At 37.9% G+C, this 19,431-nt stretch overlaps 1 pseudogene; it reads right to left on the reverse strand.

The window, feature by feature from the left end:
* Positions 1 to 953: 953 nt before the first annotated feature.
* On the reverse strand, positions 954 to 14,227 carry LOC115838247 (annotated as a pseudogene).
* Positions 14,228 to 19,431: the final 5,204 nt, after the last annotated feature.

Here is a 19,431-nt window from a genome sequence, read left to right on the forward strand (position 1 = left end):
TTTGTTCTGCCAGCCACTGCAACCGAGACTGACTCTAGCTTGTGGCGGTTCCTTTTGCACTGCACCATCAGCAGCCGAACACATTGCTCCAGCCACAGCCAGGCTGGCTCAGTGCTGGCCAGAAATCCCTGCTTCTGCCCACCATGCAGAAGTGACTCTCGTCGGGGACCACGACCACACATCGCTGACTCACACAGAGCTCACAGGCAGCACCAGAGCAGCCTCTGGGCGTTTCTCACACATGCTGCTATCAAACCATGGCCCCTCCACCCTGTGTTTCACACAGTGGGGAGCAGATTTATGGAAATGGAACAGGCTTGTAAATACAGATAGCTTCAAAAATGACTCAGACAACTTCATGGTTGAGAGACCCATAATGGCTTATTATGGCAGACTGGGATGTTCTGTTGTATATTTCTTGTTTTTCCGGCTGACATCAAGATAAATAACTGTGTTGGAGTAGATGCTTTCTGAGACCCCTTCCAGCTCTAAAATTTTGTGACTCTTTGTCCTCCCACCAAATGTTCTTTGGTGCCAACGTTGGCCCCAGAATGAAGCCAACTGGACCAGGGACGGACTCAATTGTGATGTTCCCTGCAAGGAGAAAGTAGAGGAAAGAGAAAGGAAGGAGAGGGTAGCAAGAGGCAGCATTACTAAAAATTCCAAACACCATTCAGCATGAGTTGGACAAAGTCTGTTCTCCTGCATCTGGGGGAAGACAGTTGCCAGCACCACCCCCACATTGAAACGTAACTTACTGGAGTTTCCTTACTATTTATTATAAAGTGAAATGTATTCATCTTGGGATTTTTAGAAGCAAAGGATAATTTTAAAGAAAAAGACCACCTTCAATTCTATACAGGAATGACCACCATTAATATCTTGGTGCATTTCAGCCAGGCGTGGCTCATGCCTGTAATCCCGGAACTTTGGGAGGCCGAGGTGGGCAGATCAGGAGTTTGAGACCAGCCTGGCAAACATGGTGAAACCCCGTCTCTACTAAAAACACACAAAAATTTAGCCAGGCATTGTGGCTTGTGCTGTAATCCCAGCTACTCAGGAGGCTGAGGCAGGAGAATTGCTTGAACCCGGGAGGCGGAGGTTGCAGTGAGCTAAGATAGTGCCACTGTACTCCAGCCTGGGTGACAGAGCGAGACCAGGTCTCTCTCTCTCTCTCCATATATATATATATGCATTTCCTTCCAATCCTTTTTAAATATTTATCTTTAGATCAATCTGATATAGTTTGATCATCTGATATAGTTTGGATCTGTGTCCCCACCCAAATCCCATCTTGAATTGTAAACCCCAATGTTGCAGGTGTGGCCTGGTGGGAGGCGATTTGATCCTGGGGGTGGGTTTATCATGAATGGTTTAACACCATCTCTCTTGGTAGTGTCCTCATGACAGCGTGTGACTTCTCATGAGATCTGGTCATTTAAAAGTGTGTTGCCCCTCCCCCCCCTCTCTTGCTCTTGATTTCACCATGTGACATGCCTGCTCCCTCTTCACCTTCTGCCATGATTGGAAGCTTCCTGAGGCCTCCCCCGAGGCTGAGCAGATGCCTGTGTTATGCTTCCTTTACAGCCTGCAGAACTGTGAGCCAATTCAACCCCTTTTCTTTATAAATTACCCAGTCTCAGGTATTTTATTTATGGCAAGGCAAGAATAGCCTAATACACCATCCAACCCATCAACATATGCCCATGTATTCCAGTTTTTGCAAGAGAAAAATGGCATAAACGATTTTCCCAACTAACACTGTCTTCACCATTTTCCCATGCCATCAAATTTGTTTTTTTAATTTTTATTTTAAGTTCTGAGGTACATGTGCAGGATGTGCAGGTTTGTTACATAGGTAAACATGTGCCATGGTGGTTTGCTGCACCTGTCAACCTGTCACCTAGGTATTAAGCCCAGCATGAACTAGCTATTTATCCTGATGCTCTCCCTCCCCTGACCCCACCCCCGACAGGCCCCAGTGTGTGTTGTTCCCCTCGTTGTGTCCATGTGTTCTCATTTTTCAGCTCCCAATTATAAATGACAACATGGAGTGTTTGGTTTTCTCTTCCTGCATTAGTTTGCTGAGGATGATGGCTTCTAGCTCCATCCATGTCCCTGCAGAGGACATGATCTCATTCCTTTTCATAGTGGCATAGAAGTGAGATGGGTTTCAGTCCAGTGCCTGAGACCTAAAAAACACCCGAGAAATGGTTATTGGTATCATTTTATTATTGTGTCTTCACTATGGATACATCTCTGCCCCTTCCTACTTCATAATAATGATAATGAAGCTTAGATGCTTTCTTCTTCAGTTGCTTTAAAGCTCAAAGAAAGTGTGTATGTATTACCAGTTCAACTGATTTCTCATACTTGTTCTGAGCCTTTCTGGTTCCCATTTGCACTCTTTCCTCATCAGCCTTTTGCTCTCTTCTACCACTACTTTACTTTTTTTTTTTTTTTTTTTTTTTTTTTTTTTTGAGACAGAGTCTTGCTCTGTCGCCCAGGCTGGAGTGCAGTGGCGCGATCTCGGCTCACTGCAAGCTCCGCCTCCCGGGTTCACGCCATTCTCCTGCCTCAGCCTCTCCGAGTAGCTGGGACTTACAGGCGCCTGCCAACACGCCCGGCTAATTTATTGTATTTTTTTTAGTAGAGACGGGGTTTCACCGTGTTAGCCAGGGTGGTCTCGATCTCCTGACCTCGTGATCCGCCCGCCTCGGCCTCCCAAAGTGCTGGGATTACAGGCTTGAGCCACCGCGCCCGGCCTACTTTACTTATTTTTTATCTCTTTACTTGTTTTTACTTTTTTCTGTTCCTCATTTCCTTTGAGTTCTGTTTGTGAAATTTCTCACAGCTGAAATCATACTCTCATGTTAATAAAAATAGTTGAATGAGTGTAGAACCCTTTCATGTGCATGCATTGCTGAGGGCAAGCTTCTTTTTGGTAGCGTCATAGGAAGACATTGCAAGAGAGTGGGGCACACACACTGGCTTTGCATTAAGAAAGCCCATTAGCTCTTGGACCTGCGAACTATGTGACCCAGTTCGGTAAGCTTTAGTTTCCCATCTATAAAGTGGAAGCAGTGAGAGTTCCTTGGACACGGTGTTGTTGTGAATGAAGGCCCTTACTTCCTTGTTTTAAATTCAAGCCGGATTTCATAGCATATGAAATCCACAGCATGGGAGTTCTAAACAGCCAGCTCTAGTGAAACGCATTATTTTCAAGTCAACTGTATGAATATTCATGCTGGGATAAATAAAGATAATAAAAGGGTTTACCTCAGTTCAAGTCAAACTTTTCAACTAAATGAATTCAAGTCTGATTAGGTTTGCCACCAAATAAGTTATGAACAAATTTTTGATTCTCACAGCTTTTTGGATGTGAAAATTGTGCACAACAGTTTCTGAAATTACACCATGTTACAAAAGATATATGAAGCTGTAGCTGGTACAATAAGCTCTCAATAATTGTTAGTTGTTATTACTACCATGGCTTCAGAAACTATTTAATGTGCAAGTTTATCCTTATTATTTATCTTCTCCATTTTTCAAAAAAATAATATACACAAGTATATTAATTTTCTTCTCTGGCTTGTTCATTCACTTTTCAAGTTAGCTTTTTGTACTTTGCAACCCTAGAGAATGAAGTATACTACAATCCAAAGCAGTCTCTGATCGATCGTTCTGTCAGTGGATTAATAAGTGGCAACATGGTGCCTTGCGATGGTCATATACATCAGGATTTCTTGAAAAATTCTTTTAAACAGGAAGTAGTTCTAGCAGTTATGGTTGCATCAAGGATCCCAAATCATCCAAATGGATGGGTGGAGGGTAGTTCTTCTGATTCTGACCTTAGTGTTGTAGCCAGTACTAAGGGAAGGGTCAAAGAGCTTGAGCAAGAGGCTGAAAGCTTGGAAAAGGCTTTCGGAAGTTGCCATCAGAGAGTCATTAAAAACTCTGCCAAGAGCCCTCTACCAGCAAAGAACCCACCATCTCTCTGCACTTGCTGGGAGCTTTTAAAAACATTAGTTCCCGTTCCCTGGAAAGACATATTTTTGCAGAGCACAGAGGTTTCTCTGAGCAGCCTCAACTGAAAACACTTAAAGAGAAAGAAATGGCATCTTGGAAGCACTGGCAGGCAGTACAGCCTCGAGGTTATGTAGAGGCACTTCCTCCAGACACCTCTCCTCCACGTACCTTCCAAAAGCAAAAAGAAGCCTTGAAAGGGAAATGTATCTGGAAGGTAAGCCCCTGCCCATGATACAGGGTTGCTGTGAGGGTCAGCAGGACAGACTGGCAAGGTCTAGTGTGTTATTGGCACACAGAAGTGTTTAGGCACTGATAGTTGCCTTTCTTTTGCTGCCTGTTGGTTGCATACATTTTATTATTGCCACTGCAATTTAATTTAGCTGCTTAATTTTGTGGATCTTCGGCATCATAATTGGCTATTTGCAAGAATAACAATTTATTTTCACACTAATAGAGTTATTTAGAAACCTCGTTGGTATCTTCATGCAATTAGTAATATTCTTGCCTTGTTCCCTTCTGCACCTGAGGTCTGGGCAGATCACAGGTTGCTTCCCTCAGTCTTTGTCCTGACAGAATGCCCTAGCCATGAGCCACTAAGTTGAGTCAAATCCTCTCCATTCCTCTTTTCTCCAGCCCTCCAGAACAGAAGGTGGGGTAAGTACAACTTTCCGATTGGTTGGCTTCAGCTGAATCATGTTACTTACTCTGTCAGCCTTCACTTGCTTTACTCAGATTTTTTTTTTATTTTTATTTTTTGTGGGGGGATAATTGTTGCAGACCATGTGGCTGTATAGAATTTGGAATCAGACTTCAAAATGATGTTTCATCTTTGAGAACCATCTAAATTTCCTGGAGGGAAAAAGGTGGCTTTTAGCAAATAAATAGATAATACTTACTTGCTAAACTGGATATATAGACCATGCAATATGATGTTAATAAGCATTTTCATAGTTCTGTGAATAGACTCAATGTATTAAGATAAAACACAAATCAACAAAATCTGTGTAAGCACATGAGTGGAGGTTATTTCTAAAGTTGGAACCGTTTTACACATCATTAAGAAGTCACTTAAAAATATTCTGGCATTGAAATATAAACAGATAAGCTACTTTTTTGTGTGTGAGTGGGGCAGAGTTTTACTCTGTTGCACAGGCTAGAGTGCAGTGGCATGATCTTGGCTCAGTGCAACCTCTGCCTCCCAAGTTCAAGCATTTCTCTTACCTCAGCCTCCCATGTAGCTGAGACTTCAGGTGTGTGCCACCCTACCCAGCTAATTTTTGTATATTTATTAGAAATAGGGTTTCACTACGTTGACCAGGCTGGTCTCAAACTCTTCACCTCAGTTAATCTACCCACCTCTGCCTCCCAATGTGCTGAGATTACAGGCATGAGCCACTTTGCCCTGCCTGAATAAGGTTCTCACTTGAATATCATTGAAATAAATTCAAACGTGGCACCAGGTTCTGGAGTATGATTGTTCAAACTGTAAGGAGTGGATGCTTTTAGAAACTAGGCCAGTGGGTCCACCAGGCTATGATTTGAGTCATGAACAGACTCCTCCCCATACCTGGGCCCCACAGCAGAGAGAAGTGACTCCGTAGTTCTGGGCTTGAGCCTCAACATCTGCATGTTAATATAGCTCTCTGCAACAAGTGCCAGTCATGGTCCTAAAGTGTTTTTTTTTTCCTTCTTTTTTTTTTTTTTTTTTTTTTTTTTTTTTTTTTTTTTTTTTTGAGGCTGAATCTCACTCTTTCAGCCAGGATGGAGTGGAGCGGTGCAATCTCAGCTCCCTGCAGCCTTTGCCTCCTGGGTTCGTGTGATTTTCCTGCATCAGACTTCTGAGTAGCTGAGACTACAGCCATGCACTACTATGCCTGGCTAACTTTTGTATTTTTAGTAGAGATGGGGTTTCATCATGTTAGCCGTGATGATTTTGATCTCCTGACCTCATGATCCACCTCCTTGGCCTCCCAAAGTGCTGGGATTATAGACGTGAGCCACCGCGCTCAGCCAGCATTTTTTTTTTTTTATATTTGTTGTATGCCAAAAGGAAGGATAAGACACATATATATGCTGAGTTAGGTTATTTTGCTCACTCAAGGTTGTGCTATATTGCAACCTCAGGTGGTTCATGCTGGTAGTGTCCAGGATTTTTCTTCACAAATGTTTCATGTTTATTGAGAAACCAAACTCATAGGAATAGCATTCAGAGTCCAACATTATTCTCTGTTAACAACTGTAGTACCTACTTCACAGCATGAAATAGTACAAGGAGTAACTGGGTAAGCAGTTCTTAATTGCTGAGAACAATGCCTCATGGTCTCGGTGAGGTCGAGCTATTCTTTATAAGACAGAGAAAAAAAACAGTGTGGAGCATGTTCTTGAGTAACAAAAGGCTTTTTGCCACTTGTACTCTTGGGTTTTCCATTGTTAAAACTTCACATTCATGAGTTTTATCCTTCTAATCTACTCTTTACAAGGGACAACATAACTTCAAGACAAAAGTGAATTTTCAGATATGGACAAGCTGGCTTTTAAAGATAATGAGAAATTTGAATCATCTTTTGAAAATAAGTTCCAATGTAAGTACCAGTTTTTATATGTTGAAAATCCAGAAAGCTTAGTTTTGTTGAGACATATCCATTGGTATAAAAAGAAATGCAGTTACAAATTGGGACATTTTTATTCTGTGATACAGCTACAAGTACAGCTATATCACCCCATTTTTCTATCACGAAGATTTTCATGGGTGTGTCTGTTTACTTCTTTTTAACTGTTTGAACTAATAAATACATTTAGAAAAATATCAAGATAAATAATCTACATACAAATACTTGTGCGGTTTTTTGAGACAGGGCCTTTTTCGTTTGCCCAGGCTCATCTCAAACTGCTGGGCTCAAGTGTTCTACCTGCCTCGGACTCTGAAAGCGGTGGGATTAGTTAAATAAGGCACCACACCTGGCCCAACATACAAATATTTGTTGCATTTCCATACCGTAACAACAAACTTTTCACAAAAAAAAGAAATAATTTTTACTTACAATAGTATAAAATAAATAAAAATAAATTTGACGATACAAAAAGATATAAAAATTTGTACCTTAAATACAATAAGATATTGATGACAGAAATTAAAGTAGACCCAAATCAGTAGAAATATGTTCCATTAGAATAATTAATATTATCAAAGTACCATATTATCCAAAGTGGTCCACCGATTCAAAATGTTAGTGGCTTCACAGTAATAGAAAACACAATTGTAAAATTTAAGTGTAACCTTAAACAACTTGAAATAACCTGAGCAATCTTGAAAAAGAACAAAGCTGGGAGCATCATACTTTCTAATTTCAAACTTTATTTAAAGGTTGTAGTGTTGAAAAGCATGTGGTATGTGCATAAAAACAGATACAAAAACCAATGGAACACAATAGAGAGCCCAGAAGCAATCCATGCATGCAAGGTCAACTAATCTTTGACAAGGGCACCAAGAATATACAATACAGAAAGTAGAGTCTTGTCAATACGTGGTGCCAGAGAAACTGGATATCCACAAGCAAAAGAATATAATTAGATTATTTTCTTTTACCATACCCCAAACTTAAGTCAAAATAAACGACTTAAATGTAAGACATAAAGCCTTAAAACTCCTGAAGAAAACATATTGGAAAACCTTGTTGATATTGGTCTTGGCAACAGCTTTTTAGATATGACACCAAAATCACAGCATCAAAAGAAAATATAAACAAGTGGGACTGCGTCAAAGTAAACAGCTTCTGCACAGGAAAGGAAAAAACAAATTTTCCTTAAACCCTACAGGATAGAAAAATATTTGCAAGCCATGTATAATCAGCCAATATCCTAACTGTATAAGAAACTTCTGCAATTCAAAGCAAAGCAATAATGATGATAACCCATTCAAAAATAGGCAAAAGATTATCCTATTCCACAAAAAAAGACACACATACAAGGGAAATCCTGTATGCTGTCAGCGAGATATAAATTGATAAAGTCATCATAAAAACCAATAAAAAAACAGAAGCATCATATAATCCAGTAATACCACTTCTGGGCATACTACTACCAAAAGAAATAAAATTTGTACATTGAAGAAATATCTTCAGCCCCCATGTTCATTGTAGTATTGTTTACGATAGACAAAATACACACACACAGAGAATACTGTTCAGCCATAAGAGAGAAGGAAACGTACAACATCCATTTACAACACAGATAGACCTGTTTCATTTATGTAAATGAAATAAGCCAAATGCAGAAAGACAAAGAAACCACATGTTCTCAGATGGGGAATGTAAAAATGTAAACTCATAGAAGCAGAGAATGGAAGGGTAGTTGTTAGTTCCCGAGGGTGGGAACATGAGGAGATTTTTTTCAAAAAGTACAAATATAGTCATAAATTGAGCAAGTCTAAGAAGGCTAATGTACATTACTATTAGATCACTAAATAGCATTGTTTATAGTTAGTAATACTGTAAAGTGTGCTTAAAATCTGCCACAACAGTAGACCTTAAGTGTTCCTATTACAAAAGAGGATTATCTATGTGAGGTAATAGATGTGCTCATCAACTCGACTATATTTTATTTCACAGTGTATACAAGTGTCAAATTATTGTATTGTACACATTAAATATATAGTTATACAATTTTTATTTATCTGAAAATCCACGTGACACAAATACAGTCACATAGTTAGTCTTCTCATGATGTTCAAAATAGGTTCTTGAAAACTGCATTTTTTTAAATGAAAGAGTGTTGCTATATGCCATTCAGGTATCTTTTGTTTTTATCAATTAAACTGTGGCAAAATTTTGTTTTCTTGAGCAATATGTTGCTTCACTTACAGTTACAGCTTCCAAGAACCTATCAACTGGCTATACAGAAATACAATTTATGTAGGTGTGTGTATATGTATCACTGTACATATTTTTATATATAGCTATATCTCACGGACACAGTCCCAGCGGGCTTTCTACTAAATAAAACAAAATTATAGCATAATAGTTATTAAAAAATAAAATAATAATGGCTTAATATATGTTTAGCAGTGTTCTAAGCTCATTAATGACATAAGGCATTTAAGAAATCTAGAAGGTGAGTAGATACTTTCAGCCAGTGTTGTGCAACCAACCAACCCTTTAAATGAGATGACTTTTTTGCTTATCTGTGGTGAAAAATATCATGAAAACTACACGAACCTATTTTTTGTTTTTTTGTTTGTTTGTTTTATTTAAGCTCATCAGCTGTCATGAGTGTTAGTGTATTTTATGTGTGGCCCAATGTGGCCTGGGGAAGTCAAAAGGTTGGACACCCATTCTTTAAAATACAATTTGAAATTATGCACATATAAGTTTAAATTACAAATCTAAGTTTATACTAAAATGATAAAATTATGAAGGAAAACATTACTTTTTTCATATTTAGAAAAATGTTTATTGTTTTGATGAAACTGCTGAGTAAGAATTTTTGTGGAATCACATTTACAACCTCTATGGGATTAAAAATTATTATGCAGAAAGATGCAACATCTGTCCCTGGAGCTCCAGGGATTTCTGAACCCAAATCCCAATATGTCCACTACTCACCTCACACAGTTTAGACATGAGGCAAAAAGAATATCTGAAAAAGCTACTTTAATATAGAGCGCCTCAAAAACACAAATATTCCTGTGTCTCCAAAAGCAATGGAAGAGCAGTCAGATCATGCAGCCCTTTATAAGTGACAAAGTGGCAACTGGCTCTCACTGTGGACTTGAAGGGAGATCTACTAAAGAAAAAAAATGATTCTTAAAAGATTTAAGAGCATGAGACAGAAGTTTTTCCTTTCTCTGAATCTGAAAAAGAAAAACTTCAACCTTTTCATTGGAGCAGAGCTTCCCAAACTACATTATAAGTCCTGGCTTCCTTATTTACCTTTGGTCCCCTTGCCTGTGTGATCTCCTTCTTTCACTCTCACGTACTTGAGGGTTTGGGTACTGTCTCATGTATCTTCACATTGTAGGGCTCTTTTCTTTGCTCCAGACAGTGATCAGGTCTGGTTAGAGATAGCAACACCCAGGTAGGCAAGGTTTCTGTAGTTCTCCAACATCACATTTCTATAGAAATTCTGCTGGGAGGGGTCCAGGCATTTCCACTCTTCTGGAGAGAATACTATGGCCACCTCCCTGAATGTTAAGAGCTCATCTCACTAAAGTATCTGGAAGCCCTCATGCTTGACCCTGGCCTCACTGTAGAATCATGCGAGAAATTTAATTTAAAAAACAGGGATGTTTCCACCCAGAACAATAGACAAGATCATTTCTCGGCTTCAGGGGTGTCCTGGAGTCTTAGATATAAATCATTCAATGCCAGCAGGTCACAGACTGACAGAGGCTGTGACAGAATCACCTAAGCCTCCCGGAGTGGTGGGCACAGGGCAGTGAAGCCTTAACCCCATGTTCTGGCTAGAGTTGTCTGTTTACTTTTTAAAAATTTCAATATGACTAATAATTTCAAAGTTTGAGCTAAGCTCATAAAGGAATTTTTAACTTAAGAAATTTAAGTGATTTTTAAAAATTTGTTTCTTCCTTTATATGGAGTACAAGGATGTTATTTTTCTGTAAATTTACTCATTCTGTTGATTGCCTCAGATTTAGAAAACCTCATTTTTAGTAAAAGAGTAGAGATAAAAGAATATTAAGAGTCCAGAAACTGGTGTCCTGGCTATGGCCCTGACTTAGACTGTCTCACTTTGTAGCCACTTTGTAAGCGTAAAATAAGCATGTAGAGCCTGTCATCACTAAGGTTCTTTCCAGCTTGAGAAATCTTTATGTTTGTATATAGCCTATTGATTATTTTTGTTAATGTCGTCTTCAAATCTGGAAGTGTAGTATTTTGAACAGTTAATTGAGAGGGCTTAGTAAATTTTGTGAATATTTGTTAAAGTCTTGGTATTAAGTCTTTGATATTTCAATAGAATTCAGATGATTGTCAACAAGCCAGTTGAATTCTTCACTGTCACTGGGTTGTTGATTTTCCTGTTGGGAAATCCAGTTTTGTACACAAAGTTAATTCTTTCTAGTACAAGAACACTCTGACAAGCAAATACATTGGCAAGTGGTTATGTTGGGAAGTTCACAGAAACCTATTAGGATTATTTCATATTAGTAAATCTACTAACCTGTTAGATTATTTCATAATGAACAACACAGAGTTTACGATCACTAATACCCGGTACCTATAGTCACTTAATGTCTGGAACACAATAATGAAGAAGTAAACTTTCTTTTGAAAATGGCTTAAACTCAAGCAGTTTTCTTGCTGAACATCAAACTTTATTATTCCAGGAAACTAAGATTTAGATAAGACAAAAAGAAATACCAACCCTAATTTAAATTATGTCTTCAAATCTATAAAAATAAAAGATTAGAAGTCTGTGGTCAGTTTGAAATTAGGTTTTAGAGAGTCAGTATGAAACTCTTTACCCAGACCACTGAAAAATTGTTTAAAATGGTGCTCATTTTAATAAGGTAACACTTCTTAATTAAGAAAAACATTTATGGAACAAAATTCTGAGAAAGATATTTGGGTCTCTGGTTATAATATAAATTCTTAGAAATTTAAAACAAATACTCCTTAAGACAGAGCTGACGTGTATTTCCCAAGGATAATGAAAACTGGATCAGTATTTTGTTGAAATAAGACCTATTATAAAATTGCACTTGGAAGATTTTCAATGAGTCAGAATCCAGATTCTTTAGTAATAGATTATAAAATTGTTTCTGGAAGGCTTGTCAATGAGTCACAATCAAGTTCTTTAGTAGTCGAGTCAGCAGAATTGTAGCTAATATTAGCATTATTGAAAAATATTTTCTTACTGGCTCAGGAAGTTAATTGGCCCTGGACTTGGGAAGAAAAGATAATTTGTAAAGTCAGTATGAGAATCAGATTATCTTTGAGCCAAAGTTTAACAAATGCCAGCTGTCAGAATTGGAACTTCACACCGATTTCATTTTATTTTCTATGTAGATAATACTTACTTTAGGATAGATGGCATATATGTGAATTTATGGTCTCATCTTTTGATGCTGGCATGTCACAGATACCTATCAAGGAGTATAACACATTCCATAGAGTGTCTTGGTAGAAATCCTCTAGCAATAAATATGAACCTTCCACAACTTTCCAAAGTATGAACAATCATTTTGTCAAAGTGTTGCCTTTTAAAATGACTAACATGAAACTGCCGGTATTTGCTCTAACGAAAAAGCCCAGCAGCTTGAGACATAAAGCGAGGTGTTTGAATGTCTACGTTAGTTTGGTGGGATAGGCATCTGTACTGCAGAGCAGTTGTCTGATGATGTGTCAGAGCTGTAAATGCATTGGCTGAAACACTGTGGCAAATATTTATGTGTAAAAATTAAGTTATTATTTGTACTGAGACTGGATATCTTGCAGTTCCTGTTCTTTCTTTGCTTTGATATCCTGGTAAGCCTGCATTTTGCTAGCATCCAAGTAAGCCCAGTTAGAAAACTGTATCATGAGAAAGTGGATCTTGAAGGGAAGGGTAAGCACGATGGCTAGTGAGCATGTGAGAAGGCAAAGCGAGGTGCTAGTTATATTAGATGGACTTGACTTTAAAGAGGATGAGGGCTACTCTGTATTAATTCTTGCTCTACTAGCAGAGCTGTCAAATCATTAAAGCATGCTATACTAGTTGGCTTCACATTAAAAGGCTGATGAAAAGTTAGTACACAAACATTGCAAAGTATTTTAATTAACCACTAAATAATGTCTGTATACTCGTCAGTCTAGATGACTGATACATTAAACACCTCTCACTACAATTGGGATTTATCTACATAAATGGATGTCCATCAAATTTGCCTCAGGCATATATTGAGACAATGATACTGAGGCATTTAAATTTGTGACTGTTATATTATCTTTAAATTTTTTTCATATTTTGATATTTCATATTTTGTCTGTCACCTTTTATCTATAATTGTCCCTCTTTATTCCTTGCATTTTTTCTAAAATTCTCTTTTGCCCAATACAATATGAGTGGCCTAACTTTTTTGATAAATACTTGTTAATTTTCTCTAAACCTTTATTTTCAATATTTCAGTGTGATTATTCCTAGGCAGAAGAAAATTTTTACCAATCTAATCTAATGTTTAAACATAAGTTTAAACAGTTTACATCTAATATGGTTACTCTTTCATCTACATAACTTATACCTGCTTAGACAGTTTTTTATTTAACCTAGATTTTTTTGTCTCTGCCTTTGCCTCCTGTCTATCTGCTTTTGTTTTTCTCTCTGTCTCCCCACCTGCCACCTATTTTTCTAATTTTATTGATTTACTTTTCTTACTCATATTTATTTCTTTTCCTGCTTTTGACATTAATCACCATATTTCTCTACTTTCTGTAGTTAATCAGAAGGACCCAGTTAGTTGACTTTTTTTAAACAAGCTAAAACATATTTCTAGCCCTCTTAGAAAAAATTCTTGCATACCTCTTTCATTTTGAGATTTATTTTTCTGTTTGCTAAAAAAAAAAAAACTTTTATACTTGTTTTCCATGGCCTTTTCATAAGTCTTTAATATTGGCATAATCTTCGTGAGTTGAAAAATGTTATTAAATGATAACTTATGTGGAATAATATCCTGGGTAGAGATTATTTTCATAATTTGCATGTTGCCCTTTTTATACATTTTTGTCTTCTAGTGTTTCTTATGAATATATAAAAGTGTTGAGTTCATCTTTCCTAACTTCTCTTTTATGTATAGTCACCAGATATAATACAGGATTACCAGTAACATTATCATTTTAAATAAGCAACAAATAGCCTTTAATATAATTTTCAATATTCTAGTAATTTAGCACTATTCTAAATATTGCATGGGACAGGTTTATAGTCAAAATAAATTCTTTGTTTTTTTGTCAACAAATTATCAAATTTCAAATTGAAATGTGATATTTAAATTCTTGAATTTTCCCCCTACACCTGGCAAACTTACTTTCAGATCTACTTAGGAAATTACTCATTCTTTCTATATTTGTGCTGAATCTACTATATAAGAAACAAACAAACAAAAATTGAGTTCCTTTAGTATATGGTTCATTTTTCAATGACGTATAATTGTCTATTTAAAAAATGTATTTTTGTCCTCCTACCCACCTGTTTTGCCTTTAGATCCCATTTATTCGTCTCAGAGAACACCTAAACTACTTATTATGATGCCTTTTTGATTCCACTTTTTATCCTTGAGTGTGACCCTTAAGTGTGTCTTCCTTGGCTATCTCTTAGGGCATGGAATGTCCATCCATGAATTAGTAATGTTGCCTTTGAGGTGGTAAGCAATCTTAAGTTCTTAAATGTAAATTTATTCTTGGGGGGGCAGTTTTATGTTAATCTTTCCAGGTTTTTAAGAACTTAATTGTTCAATCTAGTATGTTATACCAGTTTCTGCTTTTCAGGTAGTTATATAATATAGGTAATATGAAAAATCTAACCTCAGTCTTGAATATCACACAGGTCAGAGGTTGTGATATGAATCTTTCTTCTCATGGCTTTGAATGAAAACTTCATTCTGTGTTAGATCCTAGTATCCATGGGCAATGACTTTCCATATTGACACAAATATTTCAGCTAAATGTCTAAACAACCCTTTCTTTCACCAATTATTTAGGCAGGTAGCCCAGCCCCATTGGACACAGAAATGGTCTCTTTCTTGGGAATATATCCAAATTTACTTCTCAATTAACTATTTCAATGAACTGCCAAGTTTAATCTCAAATTAATAGTATTGGAGTCCAAACCTCAGAGCTGTTTTCTTTCTTGATACCCAGCTTGATTTTTTAAAAAAGAATTTTCTTTCGTAATCTCTGGCTTTCATAAGAGTTGCTTTTGCAATTGTTCACTTTGCAACAGAGACCTAGAAATGAGTGCTTGGTTTCTATTAAATCATGTGTTACTGAACAAATAAAACCTATGAGAAAGGTGTTATTACTATATCTCTGATGCAGTTGAAAAAGAACACGTTTTTGGTTATATTTTCTGGAAGCAGTGCTGACATTCTTTTTCTCCCAAGTGTATGGCAGATATTTCATCAGGTCTTCATTGACCTATATTATTTATGTGCTAAAAATCATTGGCTTTTTCACATATATTATAAAGACTTCTTTGAGATTTTTTAATTTTAGTGAAGACTTTATTTTATAAAGTCGCTTCACTGTAGATATATCATATTATTTTATTCTCTGTAATCATATCTTCCCACATTTTGCTTTATGGGATTTGGTTTGCATGGTACTTTAAAAGCCTTCCTAGGACTTCCAGTTACAATGCAATACCCCAGTGTTTCCTCAGAACAGCTAAAACACCACAGACATAACAACAAGAAACAAAGACAGACTCTGAAAGGTACAAAGAGGAAGACAGCTTGTCTAGGGTCTTTAGGAATTGAAGAGTGATACTATGGTAAATTTACTGGATTTTCTTATTGCCTTCAATGTATCCCAGGTGATGGACTGTAGAAGCGTCCAATACAGAATCTCAATTAGGCACAGACTTCAAGGAAATCCTGTTCTCTCCCAGCCAAAGGAACAGGAGAGGATGACCTAACCACACACAACCGCTCAAAACCCTTCTATGGGAATAACCAAGCTATTCCAGACAACCAAGCTATTCCAGACAAACACCACAGAAAAAACTACTACAGCGGTTTCTGTGGAGCCATGTAGAGAGACAAGCTTCTCCCAGATCAGTGATGCTCTGATTCCCTCTAAAGGCAGAGTAGGCATCTAATCTTTTATTACCCACCTGGCATGAACAGAGGACAGCATTCCAATTCCTTAACCAGTGTCAGCAGAGTCCAGTAGCAAGCTAAGCCTCCAGGTCAACCCAACGACAACAGTTTTTAAAGAGCCAGATCTAAGTAGGGTTCATTGCACTGTGCTTCTTACCTGCCCTCCCCACTATCCTATGTTATCCTGTCACCAGGCTCCAGTGGGGAGTTAAGCATCTACCACCACCCAACCTCCTAGGCACTGAACAGTTGAAGTGAACCTAAACTAGTCAGCAATCTGCTATTTCCCCACGCCACAGCTCAGCAGTATCCCAGTTTAGCAACAGTACCATCTACAACTGCTCCAAAGAACATGAAATGCTTTGTTGTACATTAAAACAAAACAAAACAGATATGGGATCTGGCAATCTCTGCTGCAAATAAAGGAAGGAGTAGTAAGCACACACCTAGTTATTTCAGGCAAAGACCGCGAGTCAAAGCAGAAGATGAAAAAGAAATTTTAGAAGAAGCAGGGGAAAATCAGAACTAGACCTAAAAAGAAAGCGTGATAGTTGAAGTGATAACCAGTGACACTAGTTTTAGTAAGTCAAAATTATTGCCTCTCTAATGAACACTACTGTGACCTACCCTTTAAAGAAAAGTTCTGGTGAAGAACGAAGAGTAAAGTGTAATGCTGAAACATATATGTAAAGTATGCTGAAACATACAAAACACTGGTGAAAGAAATCAAAGCAGAAATAAAGGGAGATACACTATGTTCATAGATGGGAAGACTGAATATGTTGTGTTAGTTTTCCCTAGCTTGGTCTATATATTTGATGCAATTCCTATCAAAATCTCAGCAAGAATTTTTGCAGACAAAGCAAACTTACATCCTTGGATAGCTAAGACAATTTTGAAAAAGAAGTATAGAGTGGGAGGAATCCATCAGCATTTCAAGGACTTACACACAGCTAAAGTAATCATGACAGTGTGGTATTGGCATAGGGATAGATTCATATAAAAATGGATCCAAAGAGAAGGCCCAGATATAGAGCCACACTGGTATGGCTATTACCAATTGATACATCACAAAGCTGGCAGACACAAATCAGTGGAGGAAAAATAGCCTTTCAACAAATGGTGCTAGGGCACCTGAACATCAATAGGCTAAAGAAAAAAAGCCTTAACATAAACCTCACACTACAGAAATTAACTCAAAATGCTTACGAACTTGAATGTAATATAAAATTATAACACTTTTTATGAAACATTTTAGAAAAAAATCATAAAGAAAATTCAAGCCTCTTAGGTGTAGCAAAGAGTTATGACATTTTATACCAAAGGTATAAGACATAAAAGGAAAACTGATAAACTGGATCAAATCTAAATTTAAAACTTCGCTTTGTGAAAGAACTTATGAAGAGACTAAAAAGCCAATCTGCTACAGAAAAGAGTACTTTTCCTGCTGATAGCTGGGGACAATGGGAGGACCAGCTGCAGAGAGCAGTACCTTCTCTGCTAAGAGCAGCAGCTGCAGCAGAGAGCTTCAGAGACCTGCAGAGACATTTAAAGAACTTGCCTGCAGAGAGAAGACACCCTCTCCAGGTCCCCCTTTCTGCTGAGAACTGAATGCTCCAGTGCCTAGGAGGTTGGGTGGTGGTAGATGCTTAACTCCCCACTGGAGCCTGGTGACAGGATAACGTAGGATAGTGGGGAGGGCAGGTAAGAAGCACAGTGCCTATAGAGAGGAGCTATCCACTCCTCTGAGCTCTTTTAACGCTAAATAGAACTCTTCTTCTTCTTCACCCTTTGCTTTTCTGTGTACCTCATTCTTCCTGCATGCAGGACAAGAACTTATGCAAAGGCGCCATGGCCACAGAGGTTTCCTGCCAGAAAAATCAACATCTCAGTGATCCTGTAACAATAGCACTGAAATTTCTGTGTTGATATTTATCATGTTATTTCATTGATGTGCAGGGCTTTCTATTTCTTGCCAAGATGAGAGATTTTTATTTTCAAGTTACACATTTGGGAGACTACTAGGAGACTCTGGATCTTATTATGACATTCTATTTTTCATGTGTAGCTGGCTTTGTCTGAAATCAACCTAACAGAGGAAAGGGTTTGCTTGTCAAGTAGGGGCACAATTCCAATTTCCCTTTTTCTCTTTGACACAAAAGGCAGGCCTCCTCATTACTGACAAATAAATATCCAGATTCTAGCTTCACCCTAGGCCTTACTTGTACCTCCCCGTCTAGGAGGGGAAGGGTGTCTTGTTACTATATGGCGGGGTTGAAAACTCTAGCTCTTTACTCTGCCTTCTCCAATTCCACTCCAGCAGGGGATCGGGATGCTTCATTACTACCTGGTACAATGGATGTTCTGACTTGGACTTTGTTGTCCTGGCTAGGTTTTTTATTTTCCTTTGTTTTGTGCTGTGTAGTTTGGCTAAAGTAGGATGGTTATTATAAAAATTATCTTTGTCTTAGTAAAATGTTCCTTTCCTAGCCTTTGGCTATAAAAACTGGGCTTTTGGGGGAAATTTTTGTCTTGGCTTACTGCAACCTCTGCCTCCTGGGTTCAAGCCATTCTCTGGCTTCAGTCTCCAGACTAGCTTGAATTAAAGGTGCCCACCATTATGCTTGGCTAATTTTTGTATTTTTAGAAGAGATGCGGTTTCACCATGTTGACCTGGCTGGTCTCAAGCTCCTGACCTCAGGCGATCTACCTGCTTCGGCCTCATAAAGTGCTGGGATTACAGTCGTGAGCCACCATGTTTGTCCCAATTTTTTTTTCTTTTTAACATTCTTCATGTTCAGCATTTAACCGTGTATATCACAGCACCTTCTGAAAATACAGTTTTGAGAACTAAAATGTGGTATATATCTTAACATCCTGTGGACATGGTTTAAAATAACTGAGAAAAAGTGAGAAAATACTGAAGCATATAGTGTGTGTTAACGTTTCTCTAGATTTTCTGTGTGTGTGTGTGTGTGTGTGCACATCTGTTCTTTTTGTGCCATCCTAATTTAGGCCCTCATTTGATTTATGCCAGACTACTTGAGAAGTCAGTTATTACTCTTTTCTAACTCCAATTCCTTCTTTTTCCCTTGCCTGCTGCCATGGTTTTGATATATAAACATATGTATGTGAATTAGCCAATGTTGACTGTGGACTTAGAAACCACAAAATCATGAGTGTGCACCCTCATGGCCAGATTGACAGCATTATCTGGCGAACAGGTTAGTTATTGTGCGAGTGGGCTTTGGAGCAAAGGGTGAGTTTGGCCCTGATTTTCTGTTTATCACATGCCCTTTATCGTAGGATGCCCTCCTGCCATGTTGCAACATAGAAAGAAGGTCTCACCAGATGCAGCCCCTTGGACTTTCCAGCCTTCAGAATAATGAGCAAAATAAGTCATCTTACAAATTACCCAGTCAGTGGTATTGTGTAGTTGCAGCAGCAAATGGACTAAAACACTCTATTATTTCTTCCTCTTTAGATAATGAAATAAACTAGCTTACAAAGGGCCATGTCAAATTTCCCATCAAATGATAAAAAAGCCCGTATATTTTTTTTAATGCGGTACAGTAGCCTGCCACTAAAACAAAGCC

This window comes from Nomascus leucogenys, chromosome 14 (assembly GCF_006542625.1).
Source record: "Nomascus leucogenys isolate Asia chromosome 14, Asia_NLE_v1, whole genome shotgun sequence".
Lineage (NCBI taxonomy): Eukaryota > Metazoa > Chordata > Mammalia > Primates > Hylobatidae > Nomascus > Nomascus leucogenys.